This window comes from Nelumbo lutea, chromosome 2, assembly GCF_056320005.1.
Source record: "Nelumbo lutea isolate HS-2025 chromosome 2, American lotus-T2T, whole genome shotgun sequence".
NCBI classification, from domain to species: Eukaryota; Viridiplantae; Streptophyta; class Magnoliopsida; order Proteales; family Nelumbonaceae; genus Nelumbo; species Nelumbo lutea.
Window position 1 is genome coordinate 41,685,123 of NC_142685.1, and position 13,277 is coordinate 41,698,399.

Here is a 13,277-nt window from a genome sequence, read left to right on the forward strand (position 1 = left end):
TATGGTGTGTTTGCAGTGAGGAGTTGTTTCCCCAAACCTGTTTTGGAATATGGTGCCTGCAGCTGTGTTTTGGGGTTATGGCAAGAGAGAATGCTCAGGTCTTCCAAAATAAGGCTAGTTCAGCTGACTCTGTTTTTCAGGAAATAGTAGGAAAGCTTCACTCTTGTATCGAAAGCTACAATTTGTTTAAAGGAATGAGCTACACTTCATTTTTGTTGTTTGAACTCTTTTTGTAAACAGCCAAGGGCTGTTTTTTTAGTGCATTCTGGCAGTTTTCTGACATTTTTGTATGGTTTCCCATTTTACAGCTTCTAGTTGTACAACTTCCTCATATTTAATGAAAATTCTATACTTCCTAAAAAGCAGTTAGGATATTCAGGATCTTTGTGCTGCAAGAATTAGAATCTCGGGGGTGCATCCTGAAGCTATCCCTAGAGCCATGGAGTTGCAGGTGGGTGGACTTTGGCACAGGGTTTGAATTGTGGCAGAAACTAAAGCGTTGCTTTGGAGGAGTGACAAGGAGCCTGAGGAAGATGATGACGTGGCAAGTCGGCACCTAGGTGAAAGAAGAGGAGAGGAAGTGGGGGGAGCTCGAGAACAGGGGACTGGGACCGACACTGAACGTTGGAAGTTTGTGAATGAGTCTCGTCTTCTCCAAAGCAGTTATGAGGAAGATGGAGAGGCAGTGCTGCGAGTAGATGGGTGGGGCGGGTGTTATTCATTGGGTTGTAGATTCAGGTTGGTTGGCCCAAAAGGAGAAAAGCTAAGAGCAATTAATGTAATCAAACAGCCTCCTTTGCACGTGACCCCTAAGGAGTCAAGTTTAATGGACAATGATTCTGGTCCTCTTCCCCTTTGAAGACTGATAGTGTCTCTCGTCTAATCCACGGCAGATCAGAAAAGAAATTCTCTCAGGGCTGACAGGTCAAGGGAGGCAGAATGACGAGGAAAGATAAAGCCATGGTTTTGGGGGCAAAAAAGGTAACAGCTTTTAAACATAAAGATTTAAGAATCTTTGGTGGCCATGGCAAGAGGAAGGAGTCGTCTTGGGAGTGGGTGATTACGAAGTTCATGAGTTTGGAAGATTTGAATCATTCTAATGGTCAGAAGGTTGAAGCATGTTCAGAGAAGATAGCTCCCCATGCTTTACCATGGGATATTGAAGAGGCGGTCCACAAGAAAGAGCTATGGTTGAGGACTTAGCTGTTCATAGTAAGAAAGATGTTGGAGGAATATCAAATGGGGTTGATCCTGGTGATGGAATGTCGGAAAGAATCGAAATGGAAGAAAATTTTGGTAAGGAAGAAAATACTAGAGAGGATATGTGTTTCATTGCCTCGAAGAATATGACTATCTCCTTTGATTTCAGCAGCAGGGTTCTGAACCAGGACGTGGTTATTGAGTCAAGGGACGCAATTTCTAAGGAGTCTAAAGAGGCAGGTTTGACAACTTTGGTCTTCGTAGGTGTTAGAGTCGACAGTACAGGAATATGACTATCTCCTTTGATTTCAGCAGCAGGGTTCTGAACCAGGACGTGGTTAGTGAGTCAAGGGACGCTATTTCTAAGGAGTCTAAAGAGGCAGGTTTGACAACTTTGGTCTTCGTAGGTGTAAGAGTCGACAATACAAGGGTATTTTGGTCATTTGTCTATCTAGTTGAGAGTGAATAGTCTGTTTTGTTTAAGTTAAAGTTATGTGTCTGTTATGGGCCCGGGCATAGGATCTCGTCACTGGTCGGTCCACGGGGAGAACCTCTTGCTTCCCCTTGCGCCTTCCCTTGCGTGCAGACCCTATTGTGGCAACCAAATGGGTGATTTGTCCAAGAGACCACCCGAACTCTCCTCACTCTTCTCTTAACTGGGAAACTGAATGCCTTTATTTCAATTCACAGCTCCTTAAATAGGAGATTACAAGAGGGAAGTCCTTATTGTATTCGACTAGGCTAGGATAATCCAACTTTAAATCAAACTCCTACGTCTAATGGCAAACAAAACTCTCTACTAAGAACAGAGGATAAGATAAGGATAGATGGGATAAGGAATAAGGTAAGTAGGCGGCAAGTTGGCAAGAAGAGCTGTCGTGGCAAGATAAGTGTGGACCCCTGATGAGCTGTCGTGTGGGCCCCTCCTTATTGCTGCTGCCGGTGGCGGTAAGTCTTTCCCACGAATGCATCCATAACATCACACCCCTCCTGGGCAACGAGCTTGACCCCAAGCTCGAGATCTGGATAGGCGTTGTGAAGATCAGACCAGGGAATCCAGGTTGCCTTAGTTGATTGTAGTCCGTTCCACTCCACGAGGACTTCTAAGGTACCCCGATTGATGCGAGACTGGACAAGTGCCCGAGGTTGGTGAATGGATCTGCTGTCCTTCAAGGGGGGTAGGGAAGGAAATGAGCATATTTGGAAAAATGGTCCACTACCACAAATAAGACTGACTTTTCGCCAACCTTGGGTTGGCCCTCGATGAAGTCCATGGAAAAATCTGCCCAGATCTGAGTTGGAAGTGAAAGTGGTTGGAGAAGGCCAGTTGGGTGCAAGTTTTCCCACTTTTGCTATTGGCACATAGAGCAGTTCTGAATGAAGTATCGCACCGCAGCCTTCATACCCTGCCAGTGGAAATCAGCGTGGATGCGGTGCAAAGTCTTCTGGACACCTTCATGCGTAGAGTTGTGTATGCTGGAGATGACGGAGGGGATTAAGGGACAGTCGGTTGGGAGATAAATTCGTCCCTTGTATAGTGCCACCTCGTCGTGCATGGACCAGTTTGGGTTGGTTGTTCCGCTTGTATTTTCTGGACAAGCTCGTTCCACTCTGGTGATTGTGGCAATATGTTTCGAATGTCTTTTAGTAGGGTGGTTTGGGGCTGTGAGATCGCATGGAGGAGCATATTGTCTTCCTCTCGGCGAGACAAGGCATCTGCGGCACGGTTCAAGGTTCCCGCCTTGTAGTCCACCCGGAAATCAAAGCCAAGAAGTTTGCTGACCCAATGCTGTTGTGGCGAGGTGGTAAGCCGTTGTTCCAACAAATATTTGAGGCTGTAATGGTCTGTCTTGACCACGAAGGACCTTCCCCATAGGTACGACCTCCAGTGCTGCACTGCCTTTGCCAACCCAATCAGTTCACGTTCATAGGCGAGTAACTTAGTGTGGCGGTCGGCCAGTTTGCGGCTGAAGAAGGCTACCGGATGCCCTTGTTGCTGTAGTATGGCGCCGATGTCGGTGCCGGATGCATCGCATTCTACTGTGAACTCGAGATCAAAGTTTGGTAATTGTAGAACCGGCGTGGAGGAGAGGGCTTCTCTTAAATTTACAAAGGCCTCGTCGGCTGTACTATGCCAGTGGAAGGCATTTTTCTTGAGTAGATTGGTTAGTGGGGCTGCCAAAAGTCCATAATTTTGTACGAACTTGCGGTAGTAACCTGTCAGCCCTAGAAACTCGTGGAGAGCCTTGGCGGATTGTGGTCTGGGCCATTCTTTGATCGCCTGAATCTTGGAGTCATCCACAGTGACCCCTTGTCCGCTGATCACATATCCTAAGTAAAGGACCTGGTGTTCCCCAAAGGAGCATTTGGATCGCTTAAGGACGAGTTGGTGTTGCTGCAGGAGTTCAAGAACGACCCGTAGATGTTGCATGTGTTCTACCCACGACTTGCTATAGACTAGGATGTCGTCAAAGAATACCAAGACGAATCTGCGGAGGTGGGAGTGGAACACCTCGTTCATCAGGGCCTGGAATGTGGAGGGAGCGTTGCTGAGACCGAATGGCATAACCAGGAATTCAAAATGGCCATGGTGTGTTCTGAAGGCTGTTTTCTCTACATCTTTGGAAGTCATTCGGACCTAGAAGTAACCCGACCGAAGGTCTAATTTTGAGAAGTACTGTGCGCCATGGAGATCATCCAATAGCTCATCTACGACAGGAATAGGAAATTTATCCTTGACCGTTCGGCTGTTAAGTTCTCTGTAATCCACACAAAATCTCCAAGTTCCATCTTGCTTGGGTACCAACAGAACCGGAGATGAGAAGGAGGAGCGGCTGGGATGGATGATCCCTTGCTGTAACATGTCCGCGCACTGTCTTTCTATTTCATTCTTCTGTCGGTGTGGGTAGCGATAGGGTCGGACGACAACGGGATCCAATCCGGCTATCAGAGTGATCCGATGATCGCAGGCTCTGGAAGGTGGGAGCCCCTTGAGTTCTTTGAATACTGTAGAGAAATCCGTGAGGAGCCTCTCCATATCTGTTGCGTGCGAGTTCTCACCTTGGAGTGTATGTAGCTGTGTTTTTGTTCTTATTCTGGTTCCCTGCCATGTAACCGGTTTCCCATCCAGGTGGAAAGTCATTGTTAGGGCGCTGAAATCCCATAGGATGGGCCCTAGAGTGATCAGCCACTTGTCTCCTAGGACGATGTCGAATTCATCCAAGGAGAGTACGAATAAATCAGCACGGAAGGATTCTGATCCGACCTGAATCTTGGTGCCCTTTAGATACCGGGACTGTGAACTCTTTCCCTGTTGGCCACGACTACCTGTAACTGCGGCTTGATTTCCATCGCTAACTGACGGGCAGCCTGTTCACTGACGAAGTTTTGGGTGCTTCCGGAGTCTACGAGAATGCAAACTGGTTGCCTTGCTACCAGTGCCGTTAGTTGCATGGTTTGTGATGTTTTGATCCCTGTGATGGCGTGGAGGGAGATCTCTGGTTCAGATGCTGCAGGTTCATCCTCGTCTTCTTCGAGTTCATCTACCAGCAGACAGAATAGTTTCTTGCACCTGTGCCGAGAGGAGTACAGATCATCGCAGTTGAAGCACTGCCCTCTTGTGCACCGTTCTCCCATCTTGGCTCGGGACAGTCGTCTAATGGGGGGGGGTGCTGTCCTGCTACTCTCTATACTTGATGCCGATCTGGAAGGGTTACCAGCAGGGGGCCTTTGTTCCCTGCTGCGGTTGAAGAATGAGACACTCCTGCTGTCTTCGAAGGTGCCTAGGTCGTTGCCGGCCGACCTATATTGAGGTTTCCGTGGGAGAGCTACATCTTCCGTTCGAAGGCATGGGTGAGGTTCATTGCTGTGACCAGGTTAGGAGGGGGTTGCATCTCTACATCCACTCATAGGGGTTCTACTAACCCTGCTGTAAACATATCGACTTGCTGGTCTAGGCATACCGAGGCTGCCCTGGCGAGAAGGGTTTGGAACTGGCGTTGATATTTTGCCACGGTTCCGGTTTGCTTGAGGTTAATTAACTCGCCTAGCGGGTTGCTTGTCAGCGGGGGCCCGAACCTGAGGAGGCAATAGGATTTAAATTGTTCCCAGCTGAGCCTGGGTTCTTCCTGTTCCAGATGGTAGAACCAGAGCTGTGCTTCTTTTGTTAGGTGGAAGGCGGCCAGACTGACTTTGTCTCTGTAATCAGTGCACTGGTTTCGGAAGAATTGTTCGCAGCGATATAACCATCCCAATGGGTCTCCGGTCCCGTTGTAGGACGGAAATTCTAGCCGACTGTACTTGGGAATAACAACGGCTGTTGGGGCGGTGATCTGATGTCTGTCGGTCATCTCTGCCCAGTTTGGCCGGCGACTGTTGGTGGTGGCGGTTCCTTCGGAACTTCTTTCTTTGTTGGAGAGGAACGCTTCCAGCAGGCGTCGTAGTTCCCTGACATCATCCTTGACTTCACGAACCTCCATGCTGGTCTCTGCGAGCCAATGTTTCAGTTCGTGGACCCTGGATGACAGCGGCTCCTGTTCCCCCATGACGGTAGGCTCTGATACCAGAATGTTATGGGTTCGGGCATAGGATCTCGTCACGGGTCGGTCCACGGGATGAGTCTCTTGCTTCCCCTTGTGCCTTCCCTTGCGTGTAGACCCTATTGTGGCAACCAAATGGGTGATTTGTCCAAGAGACCACCCAAACTCTCCTCACTCTTCTCTTAACTGGGAAACTGAATGCCTTTATTCCAATTCACAGCTCCTTAAATAGGAGATTACAAGAGGGAAGTCCTTATTGTATTCGACTAGGCTAGGATAATCCAACTTTAAATCAAACTCCTACGTCTAATGGTAAACAAAACTCTCTACTAAGAACAGAGGATAAGATAAGGATAGATGGGATAAGGGATAAGGTAAGCAAGCGGCGAGTTGGCAAGAAGAGCTGTCGTGGCAAGATAAGTGTGGACCCCTGATGAGCTGTCGTGTGGGCCCCTCCTTATTGCTGATGCCGGCGGCGGTAAGTCTTTCCCACGAATGCATCTATAACAGTGTCCCATACTTAATGAGGGACAACACAGGAGGACCCTTCCCTTGCTAAATGGGTTCAAGAAAACTATATGGTTATGACTTTGTTATGCAATTCCATTCAATCTCATATTAGTAGAAACTATCTTTGGGCAAAGACAACTAAGAAGATTTGGGACAATATGAAGGAAACCTATTCTCAGCCCCTTAATGGTGCTAGAACCTTTGAACTGAAAATGGAGGTGAAGAACCTTAAATAGGGGGAGAAACTTGTGTCAGTCTATTTCTCCACCTTGAAATCATTGTGGTATGAGATTGATCATCTTGAGACTATTGAGTGGGAGAGCCAAAATGATGCTGCTACATATAGGAAATTGGTTGAGAAAAAGTGTTTGAATTCCTGGCAGGGCTGAACTCTGACTATGACATTGTAAGACAGCATCTTCTCACTAGAGACTGTGACTCTTTATCTCAAGCCTACTCTCTGGTACACAGTGAGGAGAGTAGAAGGAAGGTTATGTTGCAGATCCCATATGTGGAATTAGCTTTAGCAGCTATAAAACCAAAGACTGGAGGTGATAAGGAGAGGGAGGTAAAGAAGGATGGAAAGAGATGTGTTTTGTGACTACTGTAAGAAGCCAAAACATACTAATGACACTTGTTGGAAGCTTCATCATCAGCTAATCCCAGAAAGACTTAGGAACAAAAAGGAAAATGCTAATGCAGCTATAACCACAGGAGCTTCATCCACAGTTGTGACCACAGGAGCTCCTTCCACTCCCAACACTAGATCCAGTTCTCTTGATGTATTGGCTGCTGTTAGGGCTGCTTTATCTCAGTTGGAGAGTGAAGTTGGTGGCTCTGGACAATCTCATACTACGTCCACCTCTGCTTTTGCCCAATCAGGTACTAGGGCCTTTGCCTATCATTCCTCTACCCCAGGTGCATCTGATCATATGACTAGTTTATCTTCATTATTTCACACCCATTGCTTGTCCTTTGGCAAAGACAAAGTGTCTATTGCTGATGGCTCTCTTGTCCCTATTTTAGGCAAGGGAGACCAATGTCTCTGATGCTATTTCCTTATCCTCAGTTCTGCATGTTCCTAAACTAAGCACTAATCTGCTTTCTTTTAGTAGTATCACTAAACAATAGAACTGTTCAATAACCTTTTTCCCTGATCATTGTGTTTTCTAGGATTTGGCTACAAGGAAGGTGATTGGGATTGGCTGTGAGACGAATGGGATTTACTTGCTTGAACATCCACCTGAGAAGAGGAAAGAAGATGATAAGTCTTTTGTGTCATAATCTGTGAGTTAGATTATACTTTGGCATAATCGATTGGGGCATCTTTCTTTTGGATCTTTAAGGAGTCTTTTTCCTAATTTGTTTGAGTTAATCCAAGTGTCCAGTCTGAAGTGTGAGTGCTGTGAATTGGCAAAGCATTGTAGATCAACTTATTCACAAAGTAATAAAAGTTATGCTCTTTTTGAAATTGTGCATACTGATGTTTGGGGACCTTATCATATTCTTGCTATGGGTGGGCCTCATGCGCTCTCGGGATGAGGTTCCCACTTTGACCCGCATTTTTCATCAAATGATCATGACTCATTTTGGGGTTAAAATAAAAAATCTCAGATCTAATAATGCCAAAGAATATTTTGCAAAACCCCTATCCTCTTATCTTCTTGAACATGGAGTGATTCATCAGAGCACTTGTCCTCATACACCACAACAAAATGGTGTAGCTGAGAGGAAAAATAGACACATCCTTGAAGTTGCAAGAAGTATAGCAAATTATCAAGGAGCTTTTGTGAAGGGGGGACAGATAACAGATCGAATTCTGATAGCAAATGAGAGCTTGGAGGAGTTTAAGAGATCCAAGAAAAAAGGGGTGATTTGTAAACTGGATTTGGAAAAGGCTTATGATTTGGTGGATTGATCTTTCTTGATGGAGGTGATGACCCATTTTGGTTTTGGGGATAATTGGTGCAGATGGGTCTTGGGTTGTATCAGGAACTGCCATTACTCCATATTGGTAAATGGGACAATGGTCGATTTCTTCCTAGCCTTGAGAGGGATTAGGCAAGGAGACCCCCTCTCCCTTTTTATTTACTTTGGTAGCTGAAGTTCTGGGGAGACTAATTTATAGAGCAGATTCTAGGGGCTTAATCAGAGGTTGGAGAGTTGGGAGGGAGCTTGTGCCACTCACACATTTGCAATTTGCAAATGACACCATACTCTTTTGTGAAGCAGGGGACCCTAACAGGATTAGAAATTTGAAGCTCACTATACAACTTTGAGCAAATGTCAAACCTTAAGGTGAATTTTGAGAAGAGTTGTATAGTTGGGGTAAATATGGGTGAGGGGGAGATCTATGAGGCTGCAAACACCTTAGAATGTGCAATAGAAAATTGGCCCCTTAATTACCTCGGTTTGCCATTGGGTGATAACCCTTAGAAAGGTGAGTTTTGGGTTCCGGTTGTGGAGAGGTTTGAAAAGAAATTAGTAATTTGGAAGAAAAATTATTTGTCTCTTGGAGGGAGAACCACTCTAATTAGGTATACTTTAGCTAACCTTCCTGTTTACTTTTTGTCAATCTTCAAGATTCCGATAAAGGTGGCTAGTAGATTAGAAAAACTAATGAGAGACTTTCTCTGGGAGCCAGGGGAGGAGAAGAAGGACTATAGGGTGGGGTGGGAGATGGTTTGTAGGAGTAAGAGGGAGGGAGGTTTGGGTATCGGGAACATAAGGAATAGGAACTTGGCTTTTCTGGGGAAATGGCTTTGGAGGTTCTCATTGGAGAAGGACAAACTTTAGGTGAAGATAGTGGGAAGTATTCATGGGGTTGCAACAAATGGATGGGACTCTGGGATTCTGGCAAGGAGTACAAGAGCATCTCCTTGGAAAGCTATTCTACCTTTGTTTTCTCCATGGATCAGGTATGATTTGTACTCGGGCAATCTCATTAATTTTTGGGAACATGTTTGGATTGGGGACTCCACCCTAAAAGACCAATTCCCAAGCCTTTTTTCCCTTTCTACTTTTAAAAATGAACCAGTGTCTTCATTCATTGTTCCTTTTAATTCTATTTCTGGGGTCGGCTGGAACTTGGCCCTGCGAAGAGATATTAGGGACAGAACTTGGTGGTATCTCATCACTGTTATCCATTCTTGAAGGGGTGTTCCTAGAGCCAACAAAGGTAGATAGTAGAATTTGGACTCTCACCCCCTCTGGTTCTTTCACTTGTGCCTCTTTCTTTAGTGCTCTCACACATTTTTCTTCTTCTGGCTTGTCTTTCCCTGTTAAAGAGGTGAGGTGTCATCCTATACCTCCTAAGGTTGGGAGTTTCTGTTGGGAAGCCTTTTTGGGAAGAGTTAACACAGTAGATTTACTTAAAAGAAAAAGACCCAATAGTTGTTTTTGTCCTCACTGGTGTGCCCTCCGTAAAGCTGATGGTGAGTCTGGATCACTTACTAATTTCCTGTCGGTTCACTAACATCATTTGGCAGTGGTGTACTTCTTTGTTTGGGTGCAAGTGGACCCCCTCTTCAAATGTGCAAAGCCTATTCACATTTATGCCGTTTCGGCCAACAAAAAGGGCCAAGTTTATGTGGAGGTGTATGAGGGCTGCAGTCTGTTGGACTATTTGGGAGGAGAGAAATTCACGAATATTTACAGATAATGAGAGAAGTTTGGAAGCAATGCTGGAGGTCATCCACATTAGGGTTATACACTGGCTGAAAAGCTTGGCTCTATTCGTAGAATTCTCAGTTGATGAGTTGCAAAGAAAGTGGAAGGAGATGGCAGAACTTTCTCCAATGAGGAAGGCCTCAAATGTTTGTTGGATCCCCCCACCCCATGACTTTGTTAAACTGAACTTTGATGGCAGCAGCTTGGGCAATCCAGCGTTATCCAGAATAGGAGTAATAAGAGATGAACAAGGGAATCTGTTAGCTATGTATTTTGGACCAATTGAGGTGGGAGATTCTTTGAGAGCTAAGATTCTTGCAGCTCTTGAAGGGGTACAAAGAATCAAGGATATGCATACTAACAAGCTGATCATAGAAGGAGATTCTAAAGTGGTGGTAAACTGACTAAAAGAGGATAGTCTTAGACTTTGGAATTATAGTAATGAAAAGAGGAAATTCAAGTGGCTGACTAAGGAAATGGAAATCCGATACAAATGGGTAAAAAGAAGTGCGAACTCTTTGGCAGATGGTCTAGCTAGACAAGGGGTGAACAAACATTCTATTTTTTGGGCTGTCTTGTAATTTTTGTTCTTTTGATGTTTAATGGTTGTTCTTGGGAGCTAAGATTGTTTAGTCCCCTTGGTCTGTAATTTTTTCATATTTTTAATATTAATTCAACCCACAGTTATTGATAAAAAAAAGTTGCAAGAAGTATCATGCTGAATACTAATGTTCCTATTCGTTTCTGGGGGATGCCATTCTTATTGCTATTTATCTGATTAGCAGGATTCCTTCATGGGTCTGGGACAAGAAAGCTCCTTTTAACTTGTTGTATCTTGATAAGGAGCAGTTCTCTGTTCTTCCAGAAACCTTTGGTTGCACTTGTTTTGTCCAAATCCTTGGGCCTACTCGTTCAAAATTTGATCCTAAGGTTGCCAAATGTATTTTCCTAGGGTATGCACAAAATCAAAAGGGCTATTGTTGCTATGACCCTGTCTCAAGAACCAGATTTGTATCCACGGATATCACCTTGTTTGAAGATGTTCCTTATTACCCTAGGGTTCCACCTTAAGGGGAGAGTGGTGAAAAGGGTGTGTTTGCTCGAGATGTTCCTTTGCCCATTCCTACAAGTGGTGAGGAGTATATTGAAGGGAGTTGTCAAAAGTGTAAAGAATTGAGGGTGTTTCACAAAAGATGGTGGCAGCAAGTTGGTTCTAGTAATGATCAGTTCAGGCCAGTTCCTATCTCTTTTGCGGCACCAGATTCAGGTATTGGATCCTCCTTACCCCCTCCTACTACTGATGACATACCCACTCCTACTACTGATGACATACCCTCCTCTTCCATTACTGTGCCTCGGCCATCCGCAAATGACCTTGACCTTTCGATTGCAGCACGTAAGGGGAAATGTCAATGTACCTCATCCTTTGCCCATAGTATCGCTCATTTCCTTTCTTATGATCACATTTCATCATCACATAAGTCCTTTGTAGCCTCCATTGCTGCCATTCCCATTCCTAGAACAGTTCAAGAGGCCCTTGTTGTCCCTGAGTTGAAGGAAGCGATGAAGGATGAGATGGATGCCCTTGTAAAGAATGCTACTTGGGAACTGGTTGATCAATTAAGAGAGAAGAAGCCTATTGGATGTAGGTGGATATTCACAGTGAAGTATAATGCTGATTCTTGACAGTGTGGCCGGCCAGAGATAAGAGGAAGAGAAGAGAAGAGAAGAGAAGAGAAGAGAGGAGAGAAGAGAGAAGGTTTTGCAATGTAACAGTATTGGCGGCGCCAGTCTTTATTTTACTATATATAGGGCGGCAGAAATAACAAGGGAAACGACCCTTGTGCCCCTGAGTACAATAATAGACATAACATAAATAAAAAACACTTTAATTAGCCAAACAGGCCCTAACATCTGCAACTAAGTTATTTTAACATTATTCTAACACTCCCTTTCAAGTTGGAGCATAGATGTCAATCATGCCCAACTTGTCACACAAATCTTGGTGCCGCACATGATGAAGACCTTTGGTGAAGATATCTGCAAGTTGCTCTTCCGAGCTGACATATGGTGTACGCACTTCTCCACTTTCAAGTTTCTCTCTGATAAAATGCTTGTCCACTTCAATGTGTTTCGTCCTGTCATGCAGAACTGGATTAGCAACAATATTGATGGCAACTTTATTGTCACAGTAGAGTGACATAGGATTGCTTACTGCGAAACCCAGTTCACCTAACAGATTTCTTATCCACATGATTTCCGCAACCCCATGAGCCATCGCTCTATACTCTGCTTCAACACTGGATCTAGCCACCACACTTTGTTTTTTGCTTCCCCATGTGACATGGTTTCCTCCTACAAAGGCACAATACCCACTGGTAGACTTTCGGTCATTGACTACTCCTACCCAATCTGCATTAGTATATACCTCCACTTTTAAGTGACTGTGTTTCTGGAACAACAAACCAGCTCCAGGAAACTTCTTGAGATATCTCAAGATCCTCTCTACAGCCTCAAAGTGAGTTGTCCTCGGGCTGTGCATGAATTGACTAAGGACACCCACTGCATAGGCAATATCAGGCCTAGTCATAGACAAATACAAAAGTCTCCCCACGAGTCTCCGGAACATCTTTACATCTTTCAAAAACTCTCCCTGACTGTCTCCCAGATGGTGATTAGGTTCAATAGGTGAATCAGATGGTTTTACCCCCAACTTGCCTGTATCTTCTAGAAGATCTAGTACATACTTCCGTTGGGAAATAAAGATGCCCTTGTGAGAGCTGGCAACTTCAATTCCAAGAAAGTATCGTAAGGGGCCTAGATCCTTCACCTCAAATTAAGTGGCTAAGAATTTTTTTAGTCTTTGGATTTCAGCTTCCCAATCTCCTGTGATCACTATGTCATCCACATACACAATCAGAGCTGCAATTTTACCTTCACCTCTTTTCACAAACAGGGTATGATCTGACTGGCATTGTTTGAATCCCATCTGTTGAATTGCTAAATGGAACTTACTAAACCAAGCCCGAAGTGATTGTTTCAACCCATATAGGGATTTTTTTAACCTGCACACCTTTTGTTCACTGCCTTTGGCACAGAACCCTAGGGGTTGGGTCATGTACACTTCCTCTTCCAAGTCACCATTCAAGAAGGCATTCTTGATGTCCAATTGGTGAAGATCCCAGTCAAGATTTGCTGCCAAGGAAAGGAGAATCCGGATAGAGTTCATCTTCGCTACTGGAGCAAAAGTCTCTGCATAGTCCACTCCATATGCCTGTGTGAAGCCTCTTGCTACTAGTCTAGCCTTGTGCCTTTCAACAGTTCCATCAGTTTTGTGTTTCACTGTGAACACCCACTTGC

The 13,277-nt window shown here is 44.9% G+C and overlaps 1 protein-coding gene across 8 annotated transcripts in view; it reads left to right on the plus strand.

The window, feature by feature from the left end:
• LOC148870113 (uncharacterized) overlaps positions 1–13,277 on the plus strand; it is a 74,163-nt gene that overhangs the window by 14,053 nt on the left and 46,833 nt on the right. The window lies entirely within an intron of this gene.